We start from the raw sequence: 26,226 nt of genomic DNA on the forward strand, positions 1-26,226 counted from the left end.
ACAAACCAGCATGGGAGAGGGGGGGAGAAAGCAGAAGCAAGGAGGAAGGTCTTCAGGTGCTTCCGGAACTGGAGATTTTTCTCCTCAAAATTCTTAGTGGCAGGGAGGCTGTTCCAGAGGGAGGCCCCAGCCGAAGACAGAGATCTACGTTTCTTTGAAAAACGACTGACCCTGAGGGAGTTAGAAGTAGAGGAGCAAAGAGCTCGAGAAGGGAGGTATTTGCGGAGGTATAGCTGAAGGTATTTTGGACCCAGTCCCCAGAAAGCCTTGTGGATAATGCAGAGGGTTTTGAAATTAATCCTTGCATCCACTGTCTGGAAGACAATGGAGAGATTTCAGAGCTGGAGAGATACGATCCCAGGTCTTGAGGCCAAGGTCAAGTCTTGCAGTCCTGTTCTGGATTAGATGCAGAGGGCGGAGAGTAGAGGCGGGTAGATTTAGAAAGAGGCTGTTACAGTAGTCCAACCTAGAGAGAACCAGAGCTTGGGAGACAGTAAGCTTCTGGTGGAATGAAAGGAAAGGCAGAGTACCTTTGAGGAAGTGCAGTAGGAAGTTTGACTTTTTAGAGACATCAGAGATGTGGGCAGAGAAGGAAAGTGTGGAGTCAAAGATGACCCCTAGGTTCTTAGCCTCACAGGTGGGGTGGGAGGAGGATCAAGGAAGACCGGCCAGAAAGTGAGGGGAAAGGTGGGTGAAGGTGTGCCAATGAGGAGGATCTCCGTCTTGCTGATATTTAGACAGAAATCATTGGCAGCACACTAAACTTGAATGGCTGTTAGGCAATTAGAGATGAGAGAAGGAGAGGAGGTGGCCGAGGTCAGCCTGAAAATGAGTTGAGTCTCATCGGCGTAGCACTGGAAATTTGAGAAGAAAAAGGAAATGCAGCAGGCAAGAGTTGCCAGGTATTGGTTGAAAAGCCAGGGCGAGAGGTTAGACCCCTGGGGAACCCCTCAGGTAGAGAGGGAGATAGATGAAAGGAAGAACCAAAGTTGGACCTGGGAGGGTTGATCAGTGAGGAAGGAGGTCAGCCATGCCAGAGCCTGATCGTTTTAGCCAGATTATCACAGAGACGGTTTAGCAGGATGGCATGGTTGACAATGTCAAAGACAGATGAGAGATCGAGTAGGATGAGGACAGAGGGAATGTTAGTCAAGGTTGGAGAGCAGATCTTCACGGATGTTCAGGAGAGCAGTTTCCATGCTTCTGGCAGCTCTGAAGCCAGACTGGTGGTCATGGAGACAGCCAACAGAATTGGAATGAAGATTAAGCTGAGAGATGGCCAGCTTTGCAAGGAGTTTGCCCAGAAAAGGAGTAATGGAAATTGGGCAATAGTTAGCCAGACAGGAAGGATCAGCTGTGGGTTTCTTGAAAAGAGGATCATAAAGGGAGTACTTCAGAGGAGAGGGGGAAGTTCCTGAGAAGAAGGAGTGGTTGCACAAATCGGCAAGGGCCGGAGCGAGGGTATTGACGTGGTCCTTGATGGTTTTAGAAGAACAGGGATGAACCTGTTTTGATGAGGCTTTCATAGATCGGACTTGTCTAGCGACCTTGTCAGGGGAGAAAAGAGGAAAGGAAGAGAAAGAGGGTAGGGGGTGACTGAAGGAGGGTTAGCATCCACAGATGGAGAAGGGAGAGGAGGCATAGGTGAGGAGAGGGTGGACAGGATGTCCTGGGTTTTCGAGATGAAGTGAGAGGCAAGGGCGTTGCAAAAAGCCTGGGAGGCAACAGGAGGGGTAGAGACTGCAGAAGGGTTGACCAGCTCCTTTCAGATTTTAAAGAGTTCTGCCGAGTTGTTAGATGCTGCAGACACACATGCTTGAATGTGGGCTCTCTACTTGGTACGGACTGAGAGTCAGTATTGCCTTTGGAGCATGCGACAGGCCAAGAAGGCCTCCATGTCCTCTCTGCCACCCTACACTTACATTTGAGTGTAGCTAGGTCAGAGTCATACCTGGAATTGCACTTGGCTTTGGACTTCAAATGGATCCTCATGACAGGGGCAAGAGCATCAAGAGTATTAGAATTAGAAGAGTAAAGCAGAGATAGGGCTGTGCAGAATGTGAGTCAGCCAGAGGTGGAGGTCGGGGGGAGAGAAGGTGGTGGCGAAAGCCTCAACTGACAAACGCTTCATGGGCCGGATGTCCGAGAAAGTAGATGCCAGTGTTTGGGTAGGCTTGGCCTGGGAGGAAGAGAGGGAGAGATGAGAGGATGCAGGCTGTGACCATATTCCAATGCACCATTCATTGTGCTGGATTATTGGTGTTACCCGCAAACTGGTACATCTCATGATGGTGTTTGGTGGCATAGTGTACGAGCATCTGGAGCTCCTCTTCAGTGAAGTGCCTCTTCCTCTGTGGACCCTTCTCCTGTGCCGTGTCTTGGGGTGGAGCCCCTTCCAGCTCTGCAGGGCTTCCCCTCTTGGACCTAGTGGCCCTAGGTGGTGCGGCTTCACTTGTCTACCGCTGGTCACGTCCATGTACAGGTGCCGGGTCACTTGTGGGCTGGTTCACCCCACGTTCTGGGGCTGGGGCACATGTGTCCTCACCACATTCCCGTCTTCTCCCTTTCCCTTTTGGGGCCTTACCATTAATGTTGCAGTTAAAATGGATGAATGTTATGCACAGCAATATATTGCTCTGGGCAATATGAGGAAGGGCACAGTCTACATGACATGCTACATAGATGAGTGGTCCAGCAAGGCCAATGGTACCCCAAGACATAAAAAAGTGGTAGGCGATATGCAGAGTCACCACAAGAACAACAAATGTGTACGGGATACCCAGAAAGCTTCCGAAAGGTGAAAAAGAGTGGTACATGATACACATAGGCACCTCCAAACAAAAATATTTGCACACGCGATACACCATAGGCCTCAAATGGACAATAATACTGCGCAGAGGCAACCCCTACAAATCAAGGATGCAGTATGCGTTACTTGAAGGAAACGGCTTGTGTACCAATGTCAAATACGTGCCAGTGAAACTCGTCCATCTTCATACCTTTGCATGCACAACCAGTGATGCGTGTCGCACCCCTTTAAATATCAGCATTATTGCTGTGAGCTACCTGGGGATGCTGCGTGCAGCGCGTAACACATACGTTAAACGATAAGGGCCTTTACTCTGTATTCAGGTGCCTCTGAGACACAGACAACCCCCTTCTCCTGCCTCCAGTGACAATTTTACTGCCTCCTATTGCCCTGAGATGCCTCCCACCTTACCATCTGCTGCTGCTTGTGAAAGGGAGTTCCTGCAGGCCACCTGCATTGCATTGGTGTGCCTGTTGACCCACCATTGCCTGTGCTCCTTTGTCTGGCCCTGTGACCACCTCATCTGCTGTGTCGGGCTCCCACCTCTCTATTCCACCACCACTATTCCACAGTCCATTTCCAGGACCAGTTTGCCCACCCACACCTGCCTCGGGGGTTGCCATGCCTGGGCCATCTTCATCATCACCAAATGACACCCCCAAGGCAGCGAGGCAGAGGGCTACCAACATGACCTCCAATGAAGTTGGCATCCTGGTGGATCTGGTCCTGGAGAACTATGATGCCCTCTTCAACCCAGCAACGCAGTGGGGGACTGAAAGACTTCAACACAAAGGGGTTGGCAGACCGTTGCCCAAAGAGCGTGCACAAGTGATCGGAGAACCTCAGTCCAGGACCCACTACAGGACATTAGCAGCCCTCGAGGTCGGTGCCACCCTGGAGGTGTAGCGTGCAGGCTGCTACAAGTTTTCCACCACCAATTTGCGTGTCCTTAAGAGGTTCTACCCAGAGCTATGACCCCAGATCTGTGACTGACAATGGCATGTGGATGCTGCTGGTGACTAACCATGCAGTGCACTGCTCTACATTCATGTGTGTTGTGCACGGGCCTGCATGATTGCACTTATTCCCTTATGTAAGCAGCATGTGTGTTTCCGTGATCCACAGCGGCTTGCAGCCCCCAGGCAATGCTTGCCATGTGTGACGTCAGACATCTTTTCATTGAACATGCACTGGTATGTGCAGTTTTCGTAGTTGTAGACTTGCGCCAAATGTGCACATGCAAGGTCAGTTGATGGGTACACGTGCTTGTACTGTAAGGGTGCCAGATTACGATGTTGTGCCCATGTGATGGGCATGCATGATGGACATGTTGTTGTGTGGTCCAGTACAAAGTGTAGCCATCCACCCTCAATGTGTGGCAGTGACATTTGTGTATGTATGTTGGTCATTGTCATGTTGGAGTATTGATTTTGCTGTGTTCTGTCATCCCGCTGCATGTGAAGTCTGAGTTGACGTGTGATCATACCATGTGTATGTGCTTGAGGCTACAGCATATTTGCATGTGCGTGTGCAAATTGTGCATGTATGTGTTCCATGCTGACAGGTCAGGCTGTCAAGGAGGCATGTTGTTTGAAGTAATTGCGTGGACAGATGCCCAAACAGGTTTTTGCGTTGCCATGCTGTGCATGGTACAATCATGAGTGTGTACTGAGATCCAGCATTCCACGAGGCTGTGCAGGCCACCATGGAGGTACCTGCACAAAGTCCTGTCGCTGAGCCATCAGATGCAGCAGTGCCCACCTACTGGGATCCTCCACCAAGACCAGCATCCCCATGCCAGCAGATGTGTCAGTCCAGGATCATGTGCTGCCCCTGTTGGCTGGTCTCACGAGGCAAACCGCTGTCATACAGGATGATGGACAGGCTACTCGAAGTATGCTCGTACATCATCACAATGAGCTGAGCCGCTTCATGACCTTTGGTAGCAGCAATGTTCTCGGGTGGTCTCTGTGGGCCGTTCTCTGGGCCTCATTACAAGTTTGGTGGTGCAAGAAAAAAGTGGAGCTAATTCAGTTACCTTAATTTTTCCTGCACTACCAAATGACACGTTTTGGTGTAATTACCCCTGGTGGAATTACTAAGTGGTAATTCCGTCGATTACTGGAGGAAAAGTGGAGGGTGTACCTCCAACATGATGCTGGTGGTGAATCCTCCACTGTTCCTTCAGAAACTGGCAGAATTACAACTAGGCAATTTCACCAGTGGTAATTCTGCCAAAAATCCCCAATGGAGTCCTACAGACTTGATAAAATGGGGATTTACACCACCTACCACCACTTGTCATCACGTGGTAACTGCAATTCCATTTGGTGTTATCTCAGAGGATTTACCTCCGAAATACTACCAAACTCGTAATGAGGCACTCTGTATTGACCCCCCTCCTCTGTGCACCAGTCATCCTTCAGGGTGCCTTCCGGGCCACATTCCAGCACGGCCCCATGTGCACCAGTCCCACCACTGCTGCCGGTCTGGTTAGGCTAACTTCTCTGCCCAAGGTGGGAGTCCCTTCAACATCGGATGAGGTGGTCATTGTGCTTACCAAGGCACCGACAAAGACACAAGTAGTGGAGGGTCAGCAGGCACCTCAGAGCAGTGCAGGTGCTATATGCCCCAGACAACAGTCATCAGGTCGGAGGGCATACCAACGCAGCTTGCACTCTTCAGGGCAGCAGCAGATGGCGACTATGAGGAGGTAGACTGTCACAGGGCATAGCACCCTGAGGAGGCATGTGGCACCATTGAGGCTGGAGGACCATAGTGGGGCCATGGAGGCTTTATCGTCTGTGTTCAGGCACTACCCGAGGCAGCTGGATACTGGAGGCAACTTGCATGTTGGCAGAGGAGGTGGACCAACAGATAGAGGCCACCCTGCAAGCCCTCAAGGCAACAATTGAGGCCCACCTGAGGGAGGAGGATGTTGCTTGCAACTCAGCCCTGGTTGAAAGGTTGTCTGAGATTGGAAAGGACTAGCTTGCTGCATTTGTAAATAGATATTTAAGATTAGGTTTCATGTGTGACTTTTTTCATTTCACTTCCCCAGACATTCCTGACATTCCTTCAATTTTATCATGTATATAATTCAATTTCAATAAAGGCTATACATCACTTCATTCAATGCTTCGTGAAGTCTGTTTGTCTGTATACGCATTTGATTTTTTAATGTTCTCCCAGTGCATCTGTTCATTGTCGGCCATGTGCATTGCGCACTGACTGTGTGTGTCATGTTGATGCTGTGATATTTGCTGGTGGAGGGGTGCGCATGTAGCTGACATGTAAGGTGCACCAGATGATTTTCATATTCCATTTCCTGTGCAGGGACACTGCGTGTTTGGCATCAGTGTGTCAGTGTTGTTGGAGTGAAGGCTTCAGTTGTGTGTGTGAAGGTCTACATATGGGTATGAGTGTGGTGATGTGTGGATGTCTTATGATGGTTTTTGTTGTCTCTCATTGGGGATGGATTGCCACCTGTTCATCTGCATTTCCACATGTTGCACATGTTTTCATTGTGTGTAGTATCTGGTGTCATCTGTATTGCCTCTGCACATGTGCTACTGGAGGTGGTGTTTCTTTTGCATTGTTTTCATTTTTAGTCAACTGTTGTTCATGTTTCCCCTTACTTGGGATTGTGTATGTGCCCACACTCTCTTCACTGTAGTGTGTAGTGTGTATTTGGCATTGTGGCCGCTGTGCTGGGAAGTGGGCTCACTGTGGATGAATGGCCTGAACAAATCACTTGTGAATTTGACATTTTATTGCTGTGTCACTCCCTTGTCATGGTCACCCACGCACCCACATCTGTAGTCACACACTGCCTGCTCTCATGTCATGCACCACCTCTGCCACAGGAATGCAGATGAGTCCCGTGATTGCTCTTTGAGTGTGGCGGCACACCTTTCCTGTCTCATTGAGTCCCACACTCTCTGACTGGCTTCCCATCACCCATGCACAGACCTGTCATGTTTTTTCATCCCTGTCAGGGACTTTACCACCCGACATACTTTTGTACGGGCTGTACTGCACCCATTCATTCTTCGTGATATGCCCAATCCATGATTCAGTGTACTTCTGTCTTCCACAGCCATTCACTTGCTGTGCTTTGAGGCCATTACAATGACACATGGGCAATATGCACATGCCACTTTGCATTGCATTCACGTGTCACATGTACATGGGGTGGCCACAGTGTAGGTGGTACAACAGTGTGTTGTCTAGTTGAGGTGCTGTCAGGGTGCTGTCTGGGATATTGGTGGAGGTGAAGGGGGCTTGTGGGTGGTGTCAGGATTTGAGGGGGATGTCTGGGGTAGTGTCGGAGGTGAGGGGGCTGGTAGGTGGTGTCAGGGCTTGAGGGGACTTCCTGGGCGGAGGTAAGAGGGGTGTAGGGAGGGGGGTGTACTGTCAGGGTGCTGCCTGGGGTAGTGGTGGAGGTGAGGGGGGCTGGTCGGTGCCATCAGGATTTAAGGGGGCTGTACAGGGTAGTGTTGGGGGTGAGGGGTGTTAGGGAGAATTCTCAAGAATGTGCTAATTTCCCTTACCTTTTGAGACCCCCAACAACTTTGCTGGATGTCTAGGATTTGATTTTTTATCTGGGAAGAGTGTGAGCCTTTTTCCCCACTCTTCCATGTATTTTGATGTGTGTTTTACTTTTGTGTTCTTTGGATATGGATTTTTAAAACAACTCCATAGGCATCATTTTTTTCTGTGTGAAACACAGCACCTTCAGTGCAGTGGCACAGAGATGTCTTTCATACTTCCCAAGGTTTAAATACCTTCTCTGGGACTGACAACTGTCTCCCAGAGCATGTAAAGTTAAATTGACTTTACTAGTCTCTTTAAATTTACAGACCCAGCACACACTATCTTCATATAGAGTGCTGGAGGGGTTGGCTAGCATCCCCTGAGTCAAAACACTCATGTAACAGTCAAATGTTACCCTTTCCTACTTGAAATGACTGGTGGCAGTGGTTTAGATCAAACTACTATGATTTTTACCGACCGTGAACAACAGTAGCTAAAAATAGGGTCAGCCATGTTTTTCCATATGGCGCCCAAGACCTATCTATAAAAACAGACTCCGGTCAACTTTTTTCGCCATTTCTTTTAGGAAAGGTCCTTCTTCTGTTTGTCTCTGCATGCCAAACTAGGTTTGGTCCATTTGTTCGTTGGCCTTTGGTGGGCTTCAGTGCTAAAGCCCTCCTCTGGCACCTGAGTGTCTGGGGTGGACAGGATGTGAGGGAGGTGCCCGAAACTCCCTGTGACTTGTCTCCTAGGAGACCTGAATGCGTGACTGGCCGTCTGGCTGTTCGGCAAGGACAGCCACCCTGCTGTGTGATTGACAGCCAGGCTGGAGTGAATGGGGGAAAACTGTTTAAAAGCAGGTCTCTGGGACTTGGAAAGCAGAGTCAATCACTGGAACGAAAGAACTGAAGACGAGCTGAAGTAAGAGGACTGCTGCAACTCCTGGATGACCGGTGAAGCCCTGCTGCAGGTCCGAATTGCCTGAAACTCCATCGACAGAGAAGCCCTTCAAGGTTAACTTCTTCCCTTGAGTTTGGTGGGAACAACCAACTCGCAAGCCACCTGGACACCGTCCCCATCCTGGTTGAATTTTCTTCAGAGTGCTGTTGAAAACCAGATAGCCAGGGGCAAGGAAACCAGCTCGTGGACTTTAAGGCGCTCACACCTTAAACCAATGTTTTGCTAAGCTTGTGGCCTCTTCACTGGGCAGTGCAGGAACCTCCCAACATCCACCTTCTTGTCCCCACGACTGAAGCTCAGGAACAGCGAGGTCTTTGCGAACTGCCAGGAACAACTGCATCAGCTACAGCTCTTCTTAACTTTAAAGGTACTGTGCAAACGTGGTCCCGAAATCTGAGTGCCTGATCCCCGTCCTGGTCCAGCAACAGCATCAGAAGTGTGCTGCCAGTGATGCACAAATACGTTTTTTTTCTTCAAATTGTATGTGCCTTTTCTAAGTAAGTCACTGCAGAGAGGGGAGGAACAGCTACTGCATTAGGTTCCAGGTCTGTATTTATGAGGTTTTGTAATTAAACTCCTAAAACACAACCTTTAAAACATTGGGACTCATTACACAGTAGGCGGTAGGGATTTAACATTACCGGTAATGGAATACCGGTAACGTTAAATCCCCATGCGAATTACGACCTGGCTCACCGCTATTAGCGGCACCGCTAAGTACGGGGCCACTTATAGCGGGCAGTCCGTGTGCGCGCGACCCTCCATCCAGTGAATAACGCCATGCCGCTAATAGCACAGCATTACAAGGCAAGTGGACATGCCAATAGCAGCATGGTAAAGCCCCCAAAACCCCTTACCGCCATGGTGCTAATACCAGCATCGCGAACCACCCATTAAGAGAACTAAGCAGTGTTCCCACCTGCCACAGGTGGACACAATCAGCACAGGTGGAGGCAATGGAGAGTGTGGCAGCTCAAAAGGAGCACACCACACCCCTTCCCACACCCCTTCCCACACCAAGATGGTTCCAATACTTGCAGCATTACATGGGCTGGAGGACATGATTGCAGCGCAGCAGCAACAACAACAGGCAGCACAGAGGAGACGCATGAGTAGGAGGAGGGCAAGACAGGCACAGCAAGCACAACCACGGCACCTAATCATACCACAGAGGCACCCACCAATCCCCAGGATCAGAAACAGTCCATTTAACCTAACCCCAGAGCAGATACACACCCTGTACCGTCTGGACCGGGATACCATCACCAGCATCGTGGACATGATACACAACGACATTGTGAGCCTCATAGACATCCGAACTGCCATTACCCCTCTACTCAAGGTGGTGACTGTGCTCCACTTCCTGGCCACAGGCACCTACCAGCATACAGTGGGGCAGCATGGCATCTCACAACCAGTATTCTCACGCACGCTGAACCAGGTACTTGATGCCCTCCTGAAGCATGCACCTGAACACATATTCATGCCACGGACTGCCCAGCAGATTGCAAACACCAAAGTTGGCTTCTATTCACTGGCAGGCATCCCAAGTTGCATCGGGGCCATCGACTGTAGCCATGTGGAATTGGTGGTCCCACATGACAATGAAGTAGTCTACCGAAACAAGAAGCAATTCCACTCCATCAATGTCCAAATGGTATGTGACGCCAACAAGATAATCACACATTGCTGTGCCCGATTTCCCAGATCAACCCATGATTCCATGGTCCTGCGGAACTCAACTATCCCACGCTACATGGAGCGACAAGCCGGACAACGTTTGTGGCTACTTGGTGAGTAGCAGGGCAAGCACATGGCAGTGTGATTGGGGGGGGAGAGATACATACTCCAACTGGGTGTGATTGGGGGGGGAGATACATACTCCAACTGGGTGTGATGGGGGGAGAGATACATACTCCAACTTGGTGTGATTGGGGGGGAGAGATACATACTCCAACTGGGTGTGATGGGGGGGAGATACATACTCCAACTGGGTGTGATCGGGGGTAGAGATACATACTCCAACTGGGTGTGATGGGGGGGAGAGATACATACTCCAACTGGGTGTGATGGGGAGGAGAGATACATACTCCAACTGGGTGTGATGGGGGGGTGATATACATACTCGAAATGGGTGTAGCTTGTGGTCCGTTGGACAAATGCACATACAGATGTACGCCAATGTCCATCGGGGAAGGCCGCACCATACTTGAGATGAACGGACATGCAAGTATAAGCTACACAACATAGATGACAATCCAGGTCTAGAAACATTAAACATCCATCCACATCCACATTGCACAACATTCCACGCCACAAAATACACAAATGTCATACATGCCGTCAAGATAGTCATACAGAATTAGTCCAGCACAACATCAATAATGCAATGTGCCCTTGAATGCATGCAAAGGGATCACCCCTAGCCATAGCATTGCACCACGCACCTATAGCTCCACTGAAGTGATGCCTCTCAGCATGGCAACATCAATGTTGGAATGGCATAACACCAGCAGTGTGGTACCAAATCTGCCTGGGCCCAGGGACACCTAAGACCTGGCCTCACCCAGGACATGTCAATTAATGTTGGAGGCATTAATGGGGCATGTCTACTTGCAGGGTCGAGCTCACCTTTGCACATTGCAGTCACACAGACCATCTGCATGTATGCTGTCAATTGTGTATTTCAATCACAATGCAAAGTCAATTTGTGTGATATGAACAGGCCGCTCTTGAGGTGAACAGTAACAGGACCCCATTCGTCCCCCCATAAAGGTGATGCCGGCTATCTCCTGAATAGGTGGCTCCTCACCCCTGTACGGAACCCACAGAACAGGCACGAAAAGGAATACAATAGTGCACATACCCGTACCCGCATCGTGATCGAGCAGACTTTTGGCCTTTTGAAGACACGGTTTAGGTGCCTTAGCAGGTCTGGTGGCGCTCTCCTGTATGGCCATGAGAAGGTGGCCAAGATCACCATGGCATGTGTCATGCTGCACAATATGTGTATCAGACGGAATGTGCCACTGCCCCCTCACGTTGAAATAGAAGCACCTGATGAGGATGATGATGGTGATGAGGACGGAGGTGAAGGGGATGCAGGTCATGCAAGAGGGGATGGCCAGGAGGGATGTGCTGTGAGACAGCATCTGATCAACCAAATATTCTGAGTAACATGGTTTCGTACTGTCACATGGATATGGGTAGTAATGCACTGGTGTCTGTTTGGAAGCGCACAATGGACCCTGGCGTCAATAAAGTACACATACACAATGAAGAAGTCCAAGCCTGTGTTTTGTTCAAACACCAGTGTATTAAGGAACGTAAAGAAGAAAATGTGCATGTCCCCAAACATCCCACCACCCTTCCCGACACCCCCCCAACAGTCCCATAACACCCTTCCTTCCACCCCCCACAAAAGTCCCATAACACCCTCCTCCCACCCCCACAACAGTTCCACATGTGTCTGCCACAATGTTTCCGTCCAGCCATGCACGCGGAGGCTTGAACATGCACTCCCTATTGGCCATTGGCAACACCAGCATTGGGAGGCTGCGTAGACGTGCGCCTGGTGGTGCGTGAGGAGCGGCGGAGGGGGCTTGTCTGCCTCGAACTGGCGGATGAGGAAGTGGCAGACTGTCCTGGTGGTGGTGGTGGGAATTGGTGGTCCAATGCGTCCGTTATCCGTGTGAGGACCTACCTGACTCGGATAATCTCCCCACACAGCCCGTCTGTACATGCCTCCATCCCCTCCCTGGAGTGCCTTGCTGTCTCCGTAATCTCTGCCCTGAGACGGGCAGCCTCCTCCACATGCTGCCCAACCAGCACAGTTATTTCCTGTTGCCACTGGCTGATGCTGGCCAGGTCGAGGGCAGTGTTGGGTTCTGGTGGTGTTCTCATCGCCAGTGACATTAGACCCAGGTGTCTGCTGTGGTGATGGCTCAGGGGTTCCAGGGGGGGTTGGGGTGTGCATCTCCATGTGGAAATCGGTTGTGTCCTCCACATCTGAAAGTGGTGCAGTGGCTGCCGCCTCTCCTGCGGAACTAGCTGCATCTGAGGGTGAGCCCTCCATGGCTGGGATCGGTGGTGGTGGGTTAACCTCCAGAGGTGGGCCGGTTGTTGGTGGTGTGGCAACTTGTGTCTTGGAAGTGGCGCTCCACCGGTGTTTCACACTCTGCATCTGGACCCTTCTACCTTTGCCCCTTGATGTTGTGGGCGTGTCCTCTGTGTCCTGTGCCCTTGTTTTCTTATGCGCAGGGGGTGCCTGAAATGCATTGCCAGCACCCTCACTGTCTGTATGTGAGCCTGTCGGGGACAAGAAGGGGGATGGCATTGGTTACGGTTCTATGTACTTAAAGCAGTATACATCAATAATGCAGTTGTGGGCATTTTTACTACATTGTAAAGGATGCAGGTGATGTGTCACTTCAGTGGCTCATCCATGCATGGTTGTGTGTGGCACCTGTCTCTGGTGATGTGTGCATGTTTGTGTGTTTGGGTCTGACACTGACATGGCCAGGATGGGATGCATGCGTTAATGTTTGGCCATCCATGAGGTGATTCTGGGCTCACATTTGGGGGGACCAGTAGATTCACATTGCATGCTTTCATGTGTACACTCACCTCCATCTGAAGTGGTTGCCACGCCATGCTCCATCGTCCCAACTCCCTCTATGCATTCCACTCCAATGAGGTTTGCGCAGGTCTCCTCCCATTCTTTCAGTTTAATGGGAGACCCAGATCCACCTGCTGTGGCAATGTTGTGGTTTTCTGCAAGGATGCTTCTCACCCGGAGTCTGAGGTCATCCCACCTCTTTCGGCACTCACGCACATTGCGGGTGGTGGTGCCCACAGCACTGACTTTCAAAGCGACCTCAGCCCAGATTGCCTTCTTTTTGATGAGTGTCTCCCGCCGCATGTCGCTGGCAAAGACCACGGCGGCATTGTCAGCTAGGGTCTGGGTGAGCATTAATAGCTCCTCTGTGGTAAAATTTTCTTTCCGCTGCCGGTCGGTGTTTTTTTTTACTGCCTTGGGCATGTCGAGGGTGTCCCTGTGGATTTCCTACTGCAAGCTACTCCAAACAGGTCCCGGGGGCATAGGATGGCAATGGATTGTGTTTTTAAAGATGTCCGCCGTGCTCTTTCCCGTTCCTGTGCGATGACGCTATTTCCGGTTCCGCAATTTAACGGTCACCGCTAATAGCAGTGACTGATATTTGCATGCAGCATGAGGGCGGAGGTGCTATCTGCATTTTCGTCGAAGGCGGTAAGAGACTTTTTGGGGACTTTAGCGGCATGGCGGTAGGGTCATTACCGGCATGGCGCTATGCTCGTGTCTGCGTACTCGTAATGGTACGCTATTAGCGCCCTCTTGCGAGGGCGGACACGTTAAGAGCGCCATGCCGGTAATTTGAGATTTTTAGCGCACAACGTGTAATGAGGCCCATTGTATTCTAAGGGGTATACAACTTGACTATTTAATAAAGTAAAAATGCACTCGAAAGACTGAACTGACACTATTTGCAAAGGTATACAAACATTGTAAATTCTGTAAACCAAATGTTTACTAATGACGACAGTTTTGAAGTGTACACTAGGTTTACAAACAATAGTAAATGGTGTAAACCAAATGTTTACAAATATTGACAAATTTGAGGTGTACACTAGGTTTGCAAAAGTTTCTTTGTAAATGAAATGTTCAATTGTGCATGAAACATTAAGTGTACCTTAGGTTTACAAAGTATTCATCATTTGTAGACCATGGCAAACTTAGAGTTTACAAATCTCTGGAACATTAAGACCAAATGGGCTTGCATAACTACAAGGTTTACTTATGTGTAAATACAATGTAAACCAAAGGTTTACAAAAAGGTTTCAAACACTTGTAAACCTATGTAAACTCATAGTTTGCAAAGGTTTGTATGCAGTTTACCAAATTTGTAAACCATGATTTTCATGCAGTGCTTCTTCCGTTATTCAGGCATACCCTGGCGAGAACAGGTTCCCCTCCCCTCATTTACCTGAATGAGGAAAAACAACCGTACACCCTTTCTTTGGATGTCGGTCAAACTTTCAGCTGGTTTTTCCATCCTCTTTTGTCATGGGATTTGGGTTTTCTTCAGATTGTGGATCGGTATAACATTTCAGAGTATTCCTTTCCCTTGAGGAATGCCACTTAAAACTGTGAGGAATGTGAATTTTCAAAAATTGAGAAGGGCTGCTATCACCAGTTTGCTCTCCTACAGAGATGCCAGTGATGTCTGGGACTTGATTCCTAAAGTGGAATTCTATTTTGTCAGACCCTTGTTCAATCATGTGGCATGTGCCTCTGTCCCTTCCCCCTGACTGGCTGTTGGGTGGACGTTCCATATATGGTAGTGTGGGGAAGTGCCGACCAGACTGGCTGGAGCCCTCTCAACGACCATATGTTGTGGGTACGCCTGTGGGTGGGACCTGGGTGAATGGAGTGTGTGATGAATATACATTCTATGTTGTGGCTGTCTAGTATCTGGCGGTTGACACAATGGTTGAGACAGCCCTGCCCGAAACCGGTATGAATGCAGCTTGGAGTTTTGAATGGTTCGGTACTTGTCCCAATACACATAACTTGTTGTGAGTGTCTGGAGAGAAGTGAATGGCCTGAATACCTTGTGTGCTTGATTGACTGCCTGCCTGCATAAATGCCCGTAGTCGTGATTGGATGCTTGTGTGTGACCCAGCGGAATAAATGGGAGATCAACCTCTCACTGCTAGGAATCGTGCTCAGAAGCTGAAGTCCACTATGACGAGTAACTGGAGTAACTGAAGCTTGATCCTGAAGCCCTGCTGGACGAGAAGAATTGCTGTTGCTCTCCTTCGCAATCGGAAAGCTGCTGTGCTTCAAGAACTGACACAGAGAGGACCTGGTAAGGCGCCCTCTTCCCGAGCTACGAGGGACCATCGTGCACAGCTGATCTTTGCCTAAGCTCCCTGGTAGACAGACCTTCGACAGGCTGCCGACCCGATACGGGGACTGCTGCGGAATTCCAAGGAAAAGGGCCCGGACTGTTGTCCGCCACTGTCGACGATCGCTGTCACCGACTGGAGCCGTCATGCTCCCGTTGCCTAAGAATTTCATTTATCCAAGGATGCTCTCTTCCACATCGTCGCCGCCGTATCCTGCCGGAGAAGGCCTGACCGTCGACACGCCGAGGAGCATCCACTGGTGGGTTTCCCGCCACCCAAAGATCACAGAGACGCTGACGACTCGACCCCCTTGCTGGGCCACAGTTCTTCAACTCTTTGCGGTCCAGAACTATCGACATCGAGGTGCCCCGCACGCCTCTTCCTGGCAGGACGTTTACGCTTCCCCGTCAATGAGCACCGCTAGGAACGACGCAGCCACTTCACCGTCATAGCTCAACATGTTCTCCGCCGGACATTCGACCCGTGACTCCTGCCTGAAAGGGAGGACACTCAAGAAGTGTTGTCGATTTCCCCAACATGGAACGCTACAACACCAAGGTACTTTGGGGTTGCAGAACTATTGGAAAGTCTAGTGTGAACAATATATGGACTGGGCTTGTATCTTTCTTCTACAGGTTGCCCAGGTGGGGGGATCTCCACACAGAACTGTGTCTAGTGGTACGGGGCCAGTATTCTGCCAATTGCTCAACCATCTTGCTTTCCTTCCTCTCTCTACTGCTGGTTTCCTCTTTATTTTGATCTGTGTGTCATTCTGACCGTATGCACTTGAATAAGATCTAATAACGTTAGTAGTACCACTTTAGAATTGTACTTATTTACCATTGTTGATTTCCGGAGTACAAAGTGAGTTATCGTGATCGTGTATATGACCTTAAATATTAATTATATAAAGAATGTGTTTTAACCGATACAGTGTGTGGACATTCCTTCGTGGGTGCTCGGGGACTACACTGTACTTAAGAACCAGCACGCATCACCTCCTGAGAAGCTAGGCCTTGATTGCTCGACTACGTCTACCATACTAGAGAATCTTGGCAGGGGTCTCTGTGCCTTCCCTCTACCATATAGAGAGCGGAAGTGCGGAACCCCCCTCCGGTCTTTACAACAAGTTGCGTAGAGCGGACGAGTTGTGGAGTGCAAGTAGAGCAGATGAGTTGCGTAGAGCGGACGAGTTGCGAAGTACATGTAGAGCGGATGAGTTGCGGATGAGTGCCTAGAGAGAAAGAGTGCATAGAGTGGATGATTGCGTAGTGCAGATGATTGTGTAGTGCAGATGAATATATAGAGCCGCTGAATGCATAGAGCAGACCCAACGGGTGAAGTATGTGTATGGAATGGCTGACGTATATATATGGATAGAACGAGTGATGTATATGGATGAAACGGGTAACGTATGTGGATGGACGACGTATGTGGATGGAACGGACGACGTATGTGGATGGAACGGACAACGTATGTGGATGGAACGGGTGACGTTTGTGAATGAAATGGGCGATATTTGTGAATGAAACGGGTGACATTGTGGATGAAACGGGCGACGTATGTGGATGGAACAGGCAAAACATGAGGATGGAACAGATGAAGTATGTAGATGGTATGGGTGAAATATGTGGATGAAGCACATAAAACAACTTAGAATACTCGGAACAAATCGGAGTAAATAGAACAGATTCGAATGCATGAAACGGACTGGAGTGTGTGGAACCGATTCGAGTGCATGGAGCGGACTGGAGTGCGTGGAGCGGACTGAGTGCGTGGAGCGGACTGGGTGCGTGGAGCGGACTGGAGTGCTGACCTACTTAGAATGGTTTGGAGTGCATGGAACATTTGAAAGAGCATGTAACCCATCATATCACATTGCCACGCTTACTGTCTTCTTTACACCACCATTCAACTAGAACACAGGGATACTCTGACACCATTTGGTATAACTGTTCTCATACCAACATCTGCCGCATACTCCTCATCACAAACACTGATGGTTACACACCACCCAGCCAGGCATTCTCCTCAGGCCTAACGCAGCACATTTGGTCTGGATAAATCCTGCCAGAACGAACACATATTCCTGATCTCTCAACCACCACACCTACCGCTAAGAAGCAGCTATACACGAATACCACACCAGCTGCACACATAGCCGGTGCTCACACGCACCTTTGACTCTCTCTCTCTACTGACTTGAACTCCGGTTCCCAAGGGCGTTCAACCTACCAGCGCCTTCAGACAATACCAGTGGTACATAAGGTGCTATATAAATGCAAAATAACATAACATAACAGTGAAAGTTTGTGAAACTTTCCCAACTCTCGTAGGCTTGTCCTTCCCTAAACATTTGTCTAACTTTTCGTCTGACCAAATTCTTCTAAGATCCGTGGCAAAGACTTAACTGTTTTCTACCAGAACTGTGCTATCCTATACAACGACTCTGAACCATTGACTTTGGCCCAGGCCTATTAAATGAATTGCTGGTTGTAGTTTACTGAAACCCTTTGCCCTGCCTATCAAAGTATTTGTGCTGTTGATTCTTATAACCTTGTCTTTTTACCCCTTTTAAAGTATCTGAAGTGCCATTTTGCTCTCACTTCAGGGGAGCTGAACTTGTTCAGTAACTTATTGGTTGTGTATTTGTAGTATATTAGTATATGATATTGAGCTGCTCTTGCTGGTGTAATGTTTTCAAACTGACTGTGTAAATAAATGTATATTCTTTTATCAAGAAACCTTGAATAATTGTTTGTTTGAATCACCGTATTTGTTGGCCCTTTGTGTAACTTGTTCTACTGCTCACTCAACTCTTGAGATAAGGCTGGCTGCTCAGCCACTGCTACCACATTACTGTGTAGTACAGGCTTGTATCAAAGGTGAAATTGTACTGGCACTTGTAGTCTTAATTGCATCTAGTGTTCCCCAAGGGTACTGCATGTGATTCGGAACTTGAGGTGGTTGCCTGGGGAGGAAGTCATGAGGGTTTTGGGAGGGGGGTGGACTGCAAATGTGCTGCCTGGGGTAGTGGTGGAGGTGAGGGGGGCTGGTGGGTGGTGTCGGGACTTAAGGGGGCTGCCTAGGGGACTGTCAGAGGTGAGGGGGGCTTGTGGGTGGTGTCCGGATTTGAGGGGGCTGCCTGGGGTAGTGGTGGAGGGGAGGGGGGCTGGTGGGTGGTGTCAGGTCTTGAGGGGGCTACCTGGGGTAGTGTCAGAGGTGAGGGGGCTGGTGGGTGGTGTCAGGACTTGAGGGGGCTGCCTGGAGTAGAGCCAGAGGTGAGGGGAGCTGGTGGGTGGTGTCAGGACTGGAGGGGGCTGCCTGAGGGGAGTGGCAGAGGTCAGGGGGTGCAGGGAGCGGTGTACTGTCAGGGTGCTGCCTGGGGTAGTGTTGGAGTTGAGGGGGGATGGTTGGTGGTGTCGGGACTTGAGGGGCCTGCCTGGTGTAGTTACAGAGGTGAGGGGGGCTGGTGGGTGGTGTCAGGACTTGAGGGGGCTGCCCAAGGTAGTGTCAGAGATGAGGGTGGCTGGTGGGTGGTGTCGGGACTTGAGGGGGCTTCCTGGGGTAGTGTTGGAGGTCAGGGGGGCTGGTGGGTGGTGTTGGGACCTGAGCAGGCTGACTGGGTTAGTGACGGAGGTGAGGGGGTAGGGGGGTGGTGTCAGGACTTGAGGGGGATACTTGGGGTAGTGCTGGAGGTGAGGGGGTGCTGTTGGGTGGTGTCACGACTTGTGGGGGTTGCCTGGAGTAGTGTCAAAAGTGAGGGGGGCTGGTATCTGGACTTGAGGGGGCTGCTTTGACTTAGGTGTATATGCCAGCAGTTTGAGTGCCTTGGGAGTAGGGGGGGAATGGTCTGCAGTTTAGCTGGGGTTTTGCAGTGGTTTACAGGGTACCTCGTGCAGTTTTGCAGAGGTGCAACTATTACTTACGGGGTACCACTCACAGTTTCACAGACGTGCCACCATTACGAGCTGCCACACATAGTTTCACAGGGGTGCAGCTGTTACTTATGGGGGTCCACATGCAGTTTGGCCGGGTGCAGCCTTGACTTATGGGGTGCTGTGTGTAGTTTCACATGAGTGCGGACATTACTTACGGGGGTCCAAATGCAGTTTTGCCGGGGTGCAGCCTTGACTTATGGGGGACCGCATATAGTTTTGCTGGGGCGCAGCCAGTCCTTACAGAGGGTAGCATACAGTTTTGCGCGGTGCAGCTGGAATTTACGGGTGTCAGCACGCAGTTTCACTGGGATGCAGCCCTGACTTATAGGGGACTGTGTGCAGTTTTGCCAGGGTACCAGATGGTGGGTAAAAGATGGAAACGAAAGGTAGGCACAAAAGTTGGTCTTTGGCAATGGTTTTCAATTGCGTGGGGGTGTGTAGTGGGCCTTCCTGGCGCAGCTCAGTTTTCTTTGCGCGTTGGGTTACTTTGGGCTTTGGATTCCATAAATATGTGGAAAGCGCAAAGGGATTTATGCACGCAGTTGCGCACAAAGTTATTTTACTCACAGAGAACTTTGCAGTCTTTGCACTTTTTTGATAAATCGGGCACTAAATTGCCGAAATCCAACTAGCCCATCGCTAAATGTAGCATTTGAAATGGTGACTTTTAAGCCTCGTCTGAATTTGCAATGTGAAAACCTCTTTTATTCAGCAATCAATTTGGACATGAAAATGTTGCCAATTTTACAAGGAATTTCGAATCTGGACGGATCAGTTGCATGCCAAATTGGGAGAACTTTCATTGACGAGATTAAATATAACAGTTGTAAACGTTTTTGCAGTTTCCTCATTAAAGCACAATGTAACCTTAACTATAGAGCTATGAAAGAGGCTCTACTATATATAGATCAGTGAAAACACATTAGTTACGAGTCAGTTCAGTTAAATCGGTTCAGCAAAAGAAAGCCAATTCCATACTTGCCAACATTCTGTGACCAAAAAGAAGTAGGATTTTTCAAGTTTGAAAAATAATAATTCCCATAACAATGACATCACAGGAAAATACAAAACATACAAACAGCACAACATGGAAAGATGTTGAAATGTTAAAAATGTATCATTCTGAATGCTAACACCAAATTGTCGGCAGATGCTGTTTGATGGTGTTACACTCTACCACTTGCTTTCACTGCTAGTTCACCTAAGGGTTGTACTGGCAAGAGTGCAGGAGAGAGTCACGTAGCCGACAGGTCAGTTGATTGGTCTGAGCCCAATCAAAGTAATCACCTACTAGCCCATTGTACAGACAAATTAATGCATTGCATGCTTTGTCCTGGGCTGGTCTCAAGCAGTCTGCCTTTGAATCACATACATGACTTGCCACTGTGAAAAGCAGTATGATCTGTCACTGAAATCTGTAGGCGGTAGGTCTGCTTCAAAAGCAGTAGCCCTCTGCCTAAATCTGTAGGGTTGGCAAGTATGCAATTCAGCGACGTTTTTATAGTTGGTGAAGCTAGTGCTGGTTAAATGCAACAACACCAATGTCATTTTGTAATTGTTGAAAGCTATGTCTCCTTAACTCTCAGCCAATCTGTTGTGCAGCCCATGAGCACACTGATGACATCAGAGATGAATTACTAATATCTTCACATATATCGTTTATGACATAATCAATGGCATCACTGGAAAGAAGTGCACATTGATGACATCACAGACGGCATCACTAATGTCATCACTGCAAACAGTTCATCACAGTGAAACATTCTCTTTCTCTATTTCAAGACCTATGACAAACACATTCTGTAGATGTTCATGTGCTGCAAACTAATATAGATGCAATATGACCTGTCTACATGTCTGCCATACTAAGTTGAACACCTTAGGCTTCACTACACTGTCTTTTGCGCATCTGTTATGGGGAAACTGACATGTCCTTCAGGCTGTCAGTACTGGGAAACATGGTTTACCTTAGTCTCACAACTTTTTTACTACTTTTAGTAACGTTTTAACACTTGTGGTAACTTTTATCATTGTACAATGCATCTTACAATGCAGTACAATGGGGTACACTTTTGTTTAACCCTAAACTAACACTCAAAGGATTTTTGGTTACTCTAGGTGTGCTAAATGGACAGGCTAGTGGCAGCAGTGATTTTTACAATTTTTTGGTGCTTTTTATTTTAGCCTTGCTGCGTTTACCACATTTGGCTACTAACAGTGGCTAGTGTGCAAACATGGCCGTGCCACATGGTTTTTCGCTTGTCCTTTGGCCATCTTGTTCTTTCCTGTGAGGCCATGAAAATCCTTATATGGACTTCCAGGGGCTGGGAAAGCAGAGGCAGAGGCTTTTGGCAGGCTACTGGAGGGCTATGTTTGTTTGCTGGCAGTATGTGGGCTCGGACTGTCTGGTCCCAATCCACAAACTGGTTTCAGTGTGTCTGAGTGGTATGTATGAGAGTTCTCGTCAGTGGTCCTGATTGGACCACTGCTGGGGTGTGTGTGTGGCTAGTCCTGCTATTGGCTAGTGGAAGTTTCGGCTCTTACCTGGCTTTTAGGATAAGAAGAGGACCCCTGCACCCATTCTTCAGAGATCCTGGAATAATATCAATGAGCCAAAACTCCTGTCCAGCTATCAGACCCATGAAGAGACCGGGGACCCGTCTGAAGGAGGCCTGGCTACCAACTTCTGCTGCTGTCCTGGAGGAGCCCTGTCTTGCTATTGATCTTCAGCAGTCCTACGAGGGAGCTGTAACCCATGGAGTGGAGAGAACATCCATTCCTGACGTCTGCTCGGTACCCTGCGAAGAAGATCCTTTCAGAAGTGTCCTGGGACTGTCCTGAGGCTGACCAGCTCTGAGTTTGGGCTACCGTGATGCCGACGTAGCCATTACACATTGAGGGAAATTGGGGGATCCTCTGCTTGTCCTGCAAGACTTACCTCAGCGAATTTCTGGAGTCTTAGCATCAAAGGGACTCAAGATAGAAGGGAAAGTCTGACTCTGACAAGTTAGGCCCTTTGCGTCACTGTGCTGCAGTGACCACTGTCCGAAACAGCTTACCTGAGTTGAGTCCAGTTCTGAGAGGCATCCTGCATCGTGTTTTCTGCATTCTTCATCTGAGAGTCCCTGCGCGGGTGAATCAAGGACTGAGGCTGATGGCAGGAAAAGAAACCTCATACCTTCTTATATTGACATGCCAAGTCCTGCGAAGAATCGGAGTACAGGGGGTAAGTTACAGTAGTTCGTACCTGCCCCTAAACTCCCTTTAAATGTTTTCCTAACTTTTATCAAACTTTTGTTATACTTTGGCTTTGCCATTGCTCTCTCGCACAAGCCTTCCGAAAGTTGGGGACACTTCTATTAGTTAGAATACACTGTCCTCTAACCCCTGGAACTGATCACTGGAACCCAGAGACCCTACCTTCCTCTACCTTCATTGTGTTCCTGCATCACAAACCGTGGTAAAACTTTCCTGACCTTTTGGGCATAAGGCTCCAGACAATTTAGGGAAGGACCTTTGAAGTTAGGGTCCATTCTCTGTGGACCTGTAGTACATAAATCTAATCTGCACTTTCTTTTACAGGAGTTTTTTTTTTAAACCTTTATTTTTTTCTGACAGGCATAACATAATCGTACAGACTTTGGGAATGAATCGTACAGTTACATAGGCAAAGTAACAATTTTCTCTACAACACACCCGCATATGACAACCATAGTCTACAAGCTTCATGGGGAGTCCTCTGAACTACCTCCTTCACTGTCTCTGAGGTAGGATCGCAGGGGGCCCAAATGTCTTTCAGTCTGTTGGTAGATGTGACACTGTTGACATATTGTTCCTTGGAATCCTGGACATATATTAGATCCCACAACCATGCTTTGTGAGTGGGGATTCCATGACTGTAGTATATTTCTCTTGGCCCCTGCACCTGCAATAGCCACCAATCTATGGATTTTAACTGACGCCTTCCCTATGTCCCCCAAGAGATATTTGCGTGGGATAGCCGGGATATGTAGCCCAGTAATGTCACTTATACTCCTAGCCATTTCCCCCAAAAGGCTTTTTTTATGGGGCATTCCCAGTACATGTGCATTGAATTTACATTATGGACATTACATTTGGGGCATGTTACCTGAACGATAGGGTAAAACTTGGAGATCTTTTTCAGGGTCATATGTAGATGATTTAGAATTTTAAACTGGATTAGCCTAAAGTTAGAGTTTATCGAGATGGATTTGGTGTGTTGACAGTATATGGCCCATTGGGCATCCTCTATGGCGCTACCCAGATCCCGTTCCCATTTTAGTTTCATGGTATTCCCAGTAGGAGTATGTTCCTGAGCTGCACTATACAGTCTTCATATCGTTCCCGTAAAGCCCTCTTGCGTCATAACCGCAGACATGAATTTGTGTATCGGGGGGGCTTTGGGGAACGAAGGCCACTTCTTCTTGCAAGCTGCTTTCATACGGTACTACTGCGCGTAGTGATAAGGTCCAGCTGAACTTTATCGTGCACAGTTGCGAGTGATGCAAATTTACCATCTGGGTATAGATCTCCTATTTTCAGTTCTATGCCCGGGTCCCATTTGCGCTGGAAGGCCGTATCAAATGTGGGTTCCAAATCGGGATAGTGCCATACGGGGGTAAATGGACAATATGAGTGTGTGCAGCCCACCTCTGCAAAGAGTGCTGCCCAAGCTCATACTGTTGAGTTCACAGGGACTATCTCTCTCATATTTACTTTACTTTTCACAAATGGCATCACTTGGATATTAGCTGGGGCTGATGCATATTTCTCCACCCGTACGTGCGCATGTTTTTCTGCAGTGTCCCCCCGTAATTTCGAAAAGTGTGCTTCAGCTGCGTGGTAGTATAGCACGAAATCAGGGGCTGCCAATCCGCCTGTTTCATATCTTTCACACATATTGGACCAATTAAGTCTAACCAGTTTCCCACCCCATACAAAATTTACCTCTAGCTTTTGTAACCTCTGAAAGAAGTCCCTGCCAGGCCATATGGGAATACCACAAAACATGTATAACAACTTGGGTACCACCACCATTTTAAGCAGGGCCACGCACCCGTACATGGATATTGGATGTTTTCCCCATACAGCTTGTTTGTGCTCAAGGAGTTGAAGATAGGGTTCATAATTATTTGTGTATAAGGTCTGTCTATCGGGCCATTAGTATTCCCAGGTATTGTGCAGTTGTGGGGACCATCTGAAATCCGCAGTAGCCGGTGACTGCACTGTGGACCGCGTCAGTGGAATTATTTCTGACTTGGACTGGTTAATTTTATATCCAGAGTACGTGGAAAAGAAGTTTATTTCCTGCATTATTGGGGACATTTTACATATAAAATTGTGTTGTCTGCAAATAGTGAAAGGAGCTGGGGAGCCCCCCTAATGCGAATACCCCTCCACATGTGCTTGTGTCTAACCTTAGCAGCCATGCCCTCTATCGTGAGTGTGAATATGAGGGGAGACAGAGGGCAACCTTGTCGAGTGCCGCCCCCTAACTTGAAGGGCGATGATAGAGTGTTGTTGGTCCTTACCATTTGACGGGGTTCATATATAGCAGACGGATGTACCCAAGAAACACTGGGCCAAACCCCATTTTACCCAGCAGTGAGAACATAAAGTTCCATGTAACAGAGTCAAAGGTTTTTTCAGCATCTAGAGTAATTGCTGCCACTTTAGCGTTTGGGTCCAGTTGTGATGTGATTGCAAAAAACCTCCTCAAATTCAGTGCCGTTGATCTGGCAGGGATAAATCCTTTTTGGTCTGTATGGATTAATTTGTTTGTTTGCGGGATCAATCGATTTGCCATTGCTTTGGCCTAGATTTTGGCATCCAAATTGATCAATGACAGTGGGCAGTAAGATGCAGGGTCTTGGGAGGCTTGTGGGGCTTAAGCAGGACTGTTATTATCGCCTCTCTCATGGTGCTCGGTAGCTCACCCCTTTCAAGCACCTCTTCCCATACCTCCAGAAGTTTCGGGGCCGTCTCTGTTTTGAATGTTTTGTAGAAATCAAGCGGGACACAGTCCGACCCAGGGGTTTTACCTGCGTGTAGGTCTGAGATCGCTTGTTCAATTTCCTCAGTTGTCAGTGAGAGTTCCAGCAGGGACCTTTCGACTTCCCCCAGTTTAAGCACTGGAAATGAGTCCATATAAATTTGTAGTTCTCCTGCGGACACTGTGTCTACATTAGTGTACAGTTTGGCATAGAACAGCTTGAATAGCTCATTGATTGCCCTTGGGGTCATTTGCACTGTCCCAGCGGGATCGTTGATACTAGCAATATGTCTCAATCCTTTTTCTGACCTCATTAGAGTTGCCATTGCCTTGCTTGCTTTGTTTCCCTCTCCATATTTCCTCGCCTTCATTGGTTGAGTTATAAAGTATAGTTCCTTCTCTGCCAGGATCTGAAATGTTTCAAGTTGTTCTTGTATGTTTTGTAAGTGTGCCTTCTCTGTGGCCACGGGCTGTTGAGTCTCAAGGTCCCTAAGTTCTCGTTCAGTCTGACATAAGTCCCTTCTAATATCTCTCAGAGCCCCATATGCTGTCCCCATCAATTGGCCTCTCAACCATACTTTGAATGTTTCCCAAATTGAGTTCTGGGTCGGCACTGTTCCTGTATTTCGTTCAAAGAAGTCCTCTATTTCAGTGCTTAATTGTTCAAGCACTGACTCGTCTTTCAGTAATTCGGGAGGCATGCGCCATGTACGAGTAGTACGCGCCATATCTTTTAGGACCAGCTTCAGGAGAACAAGGGGAATGATCCGACAGTGTATGCGGGTGGATTAAGCATTGTTCTGTCTCTGAAATCAATCCGGGGGAGCATAGCCACTAGTCTATACGGGAGCTGGACCCATGTACCCCAGAGTAGAATGTTTAGTCCCTTTTGAGAAAATGCAGTTCTCTCCATACGTCTGTCAGGGGTAATGTAACCATAGCTTGCTTCAGCACCAGTGCTGCTCTAGTACATTGTCTGTGGCCCCCTGTAGATCGATCCAGTCCCGGGTCTAGAATTA

The sequence above is a fragment of the Ambystoma mexicanum genome, chromosome 4q, assembly GCF_040938575.1.
Source record: "Ambystoma mexicanum isolate Mex_15411 chromosome 4q, UKY_AmexF1_1, whole genome shotgun sequence".
NCBI lineage: Eukaryota > Metazoa > Chordata > Amphibia > Caudata > Ambystomatidae > Ambystoma > Ambystoma mexicanum.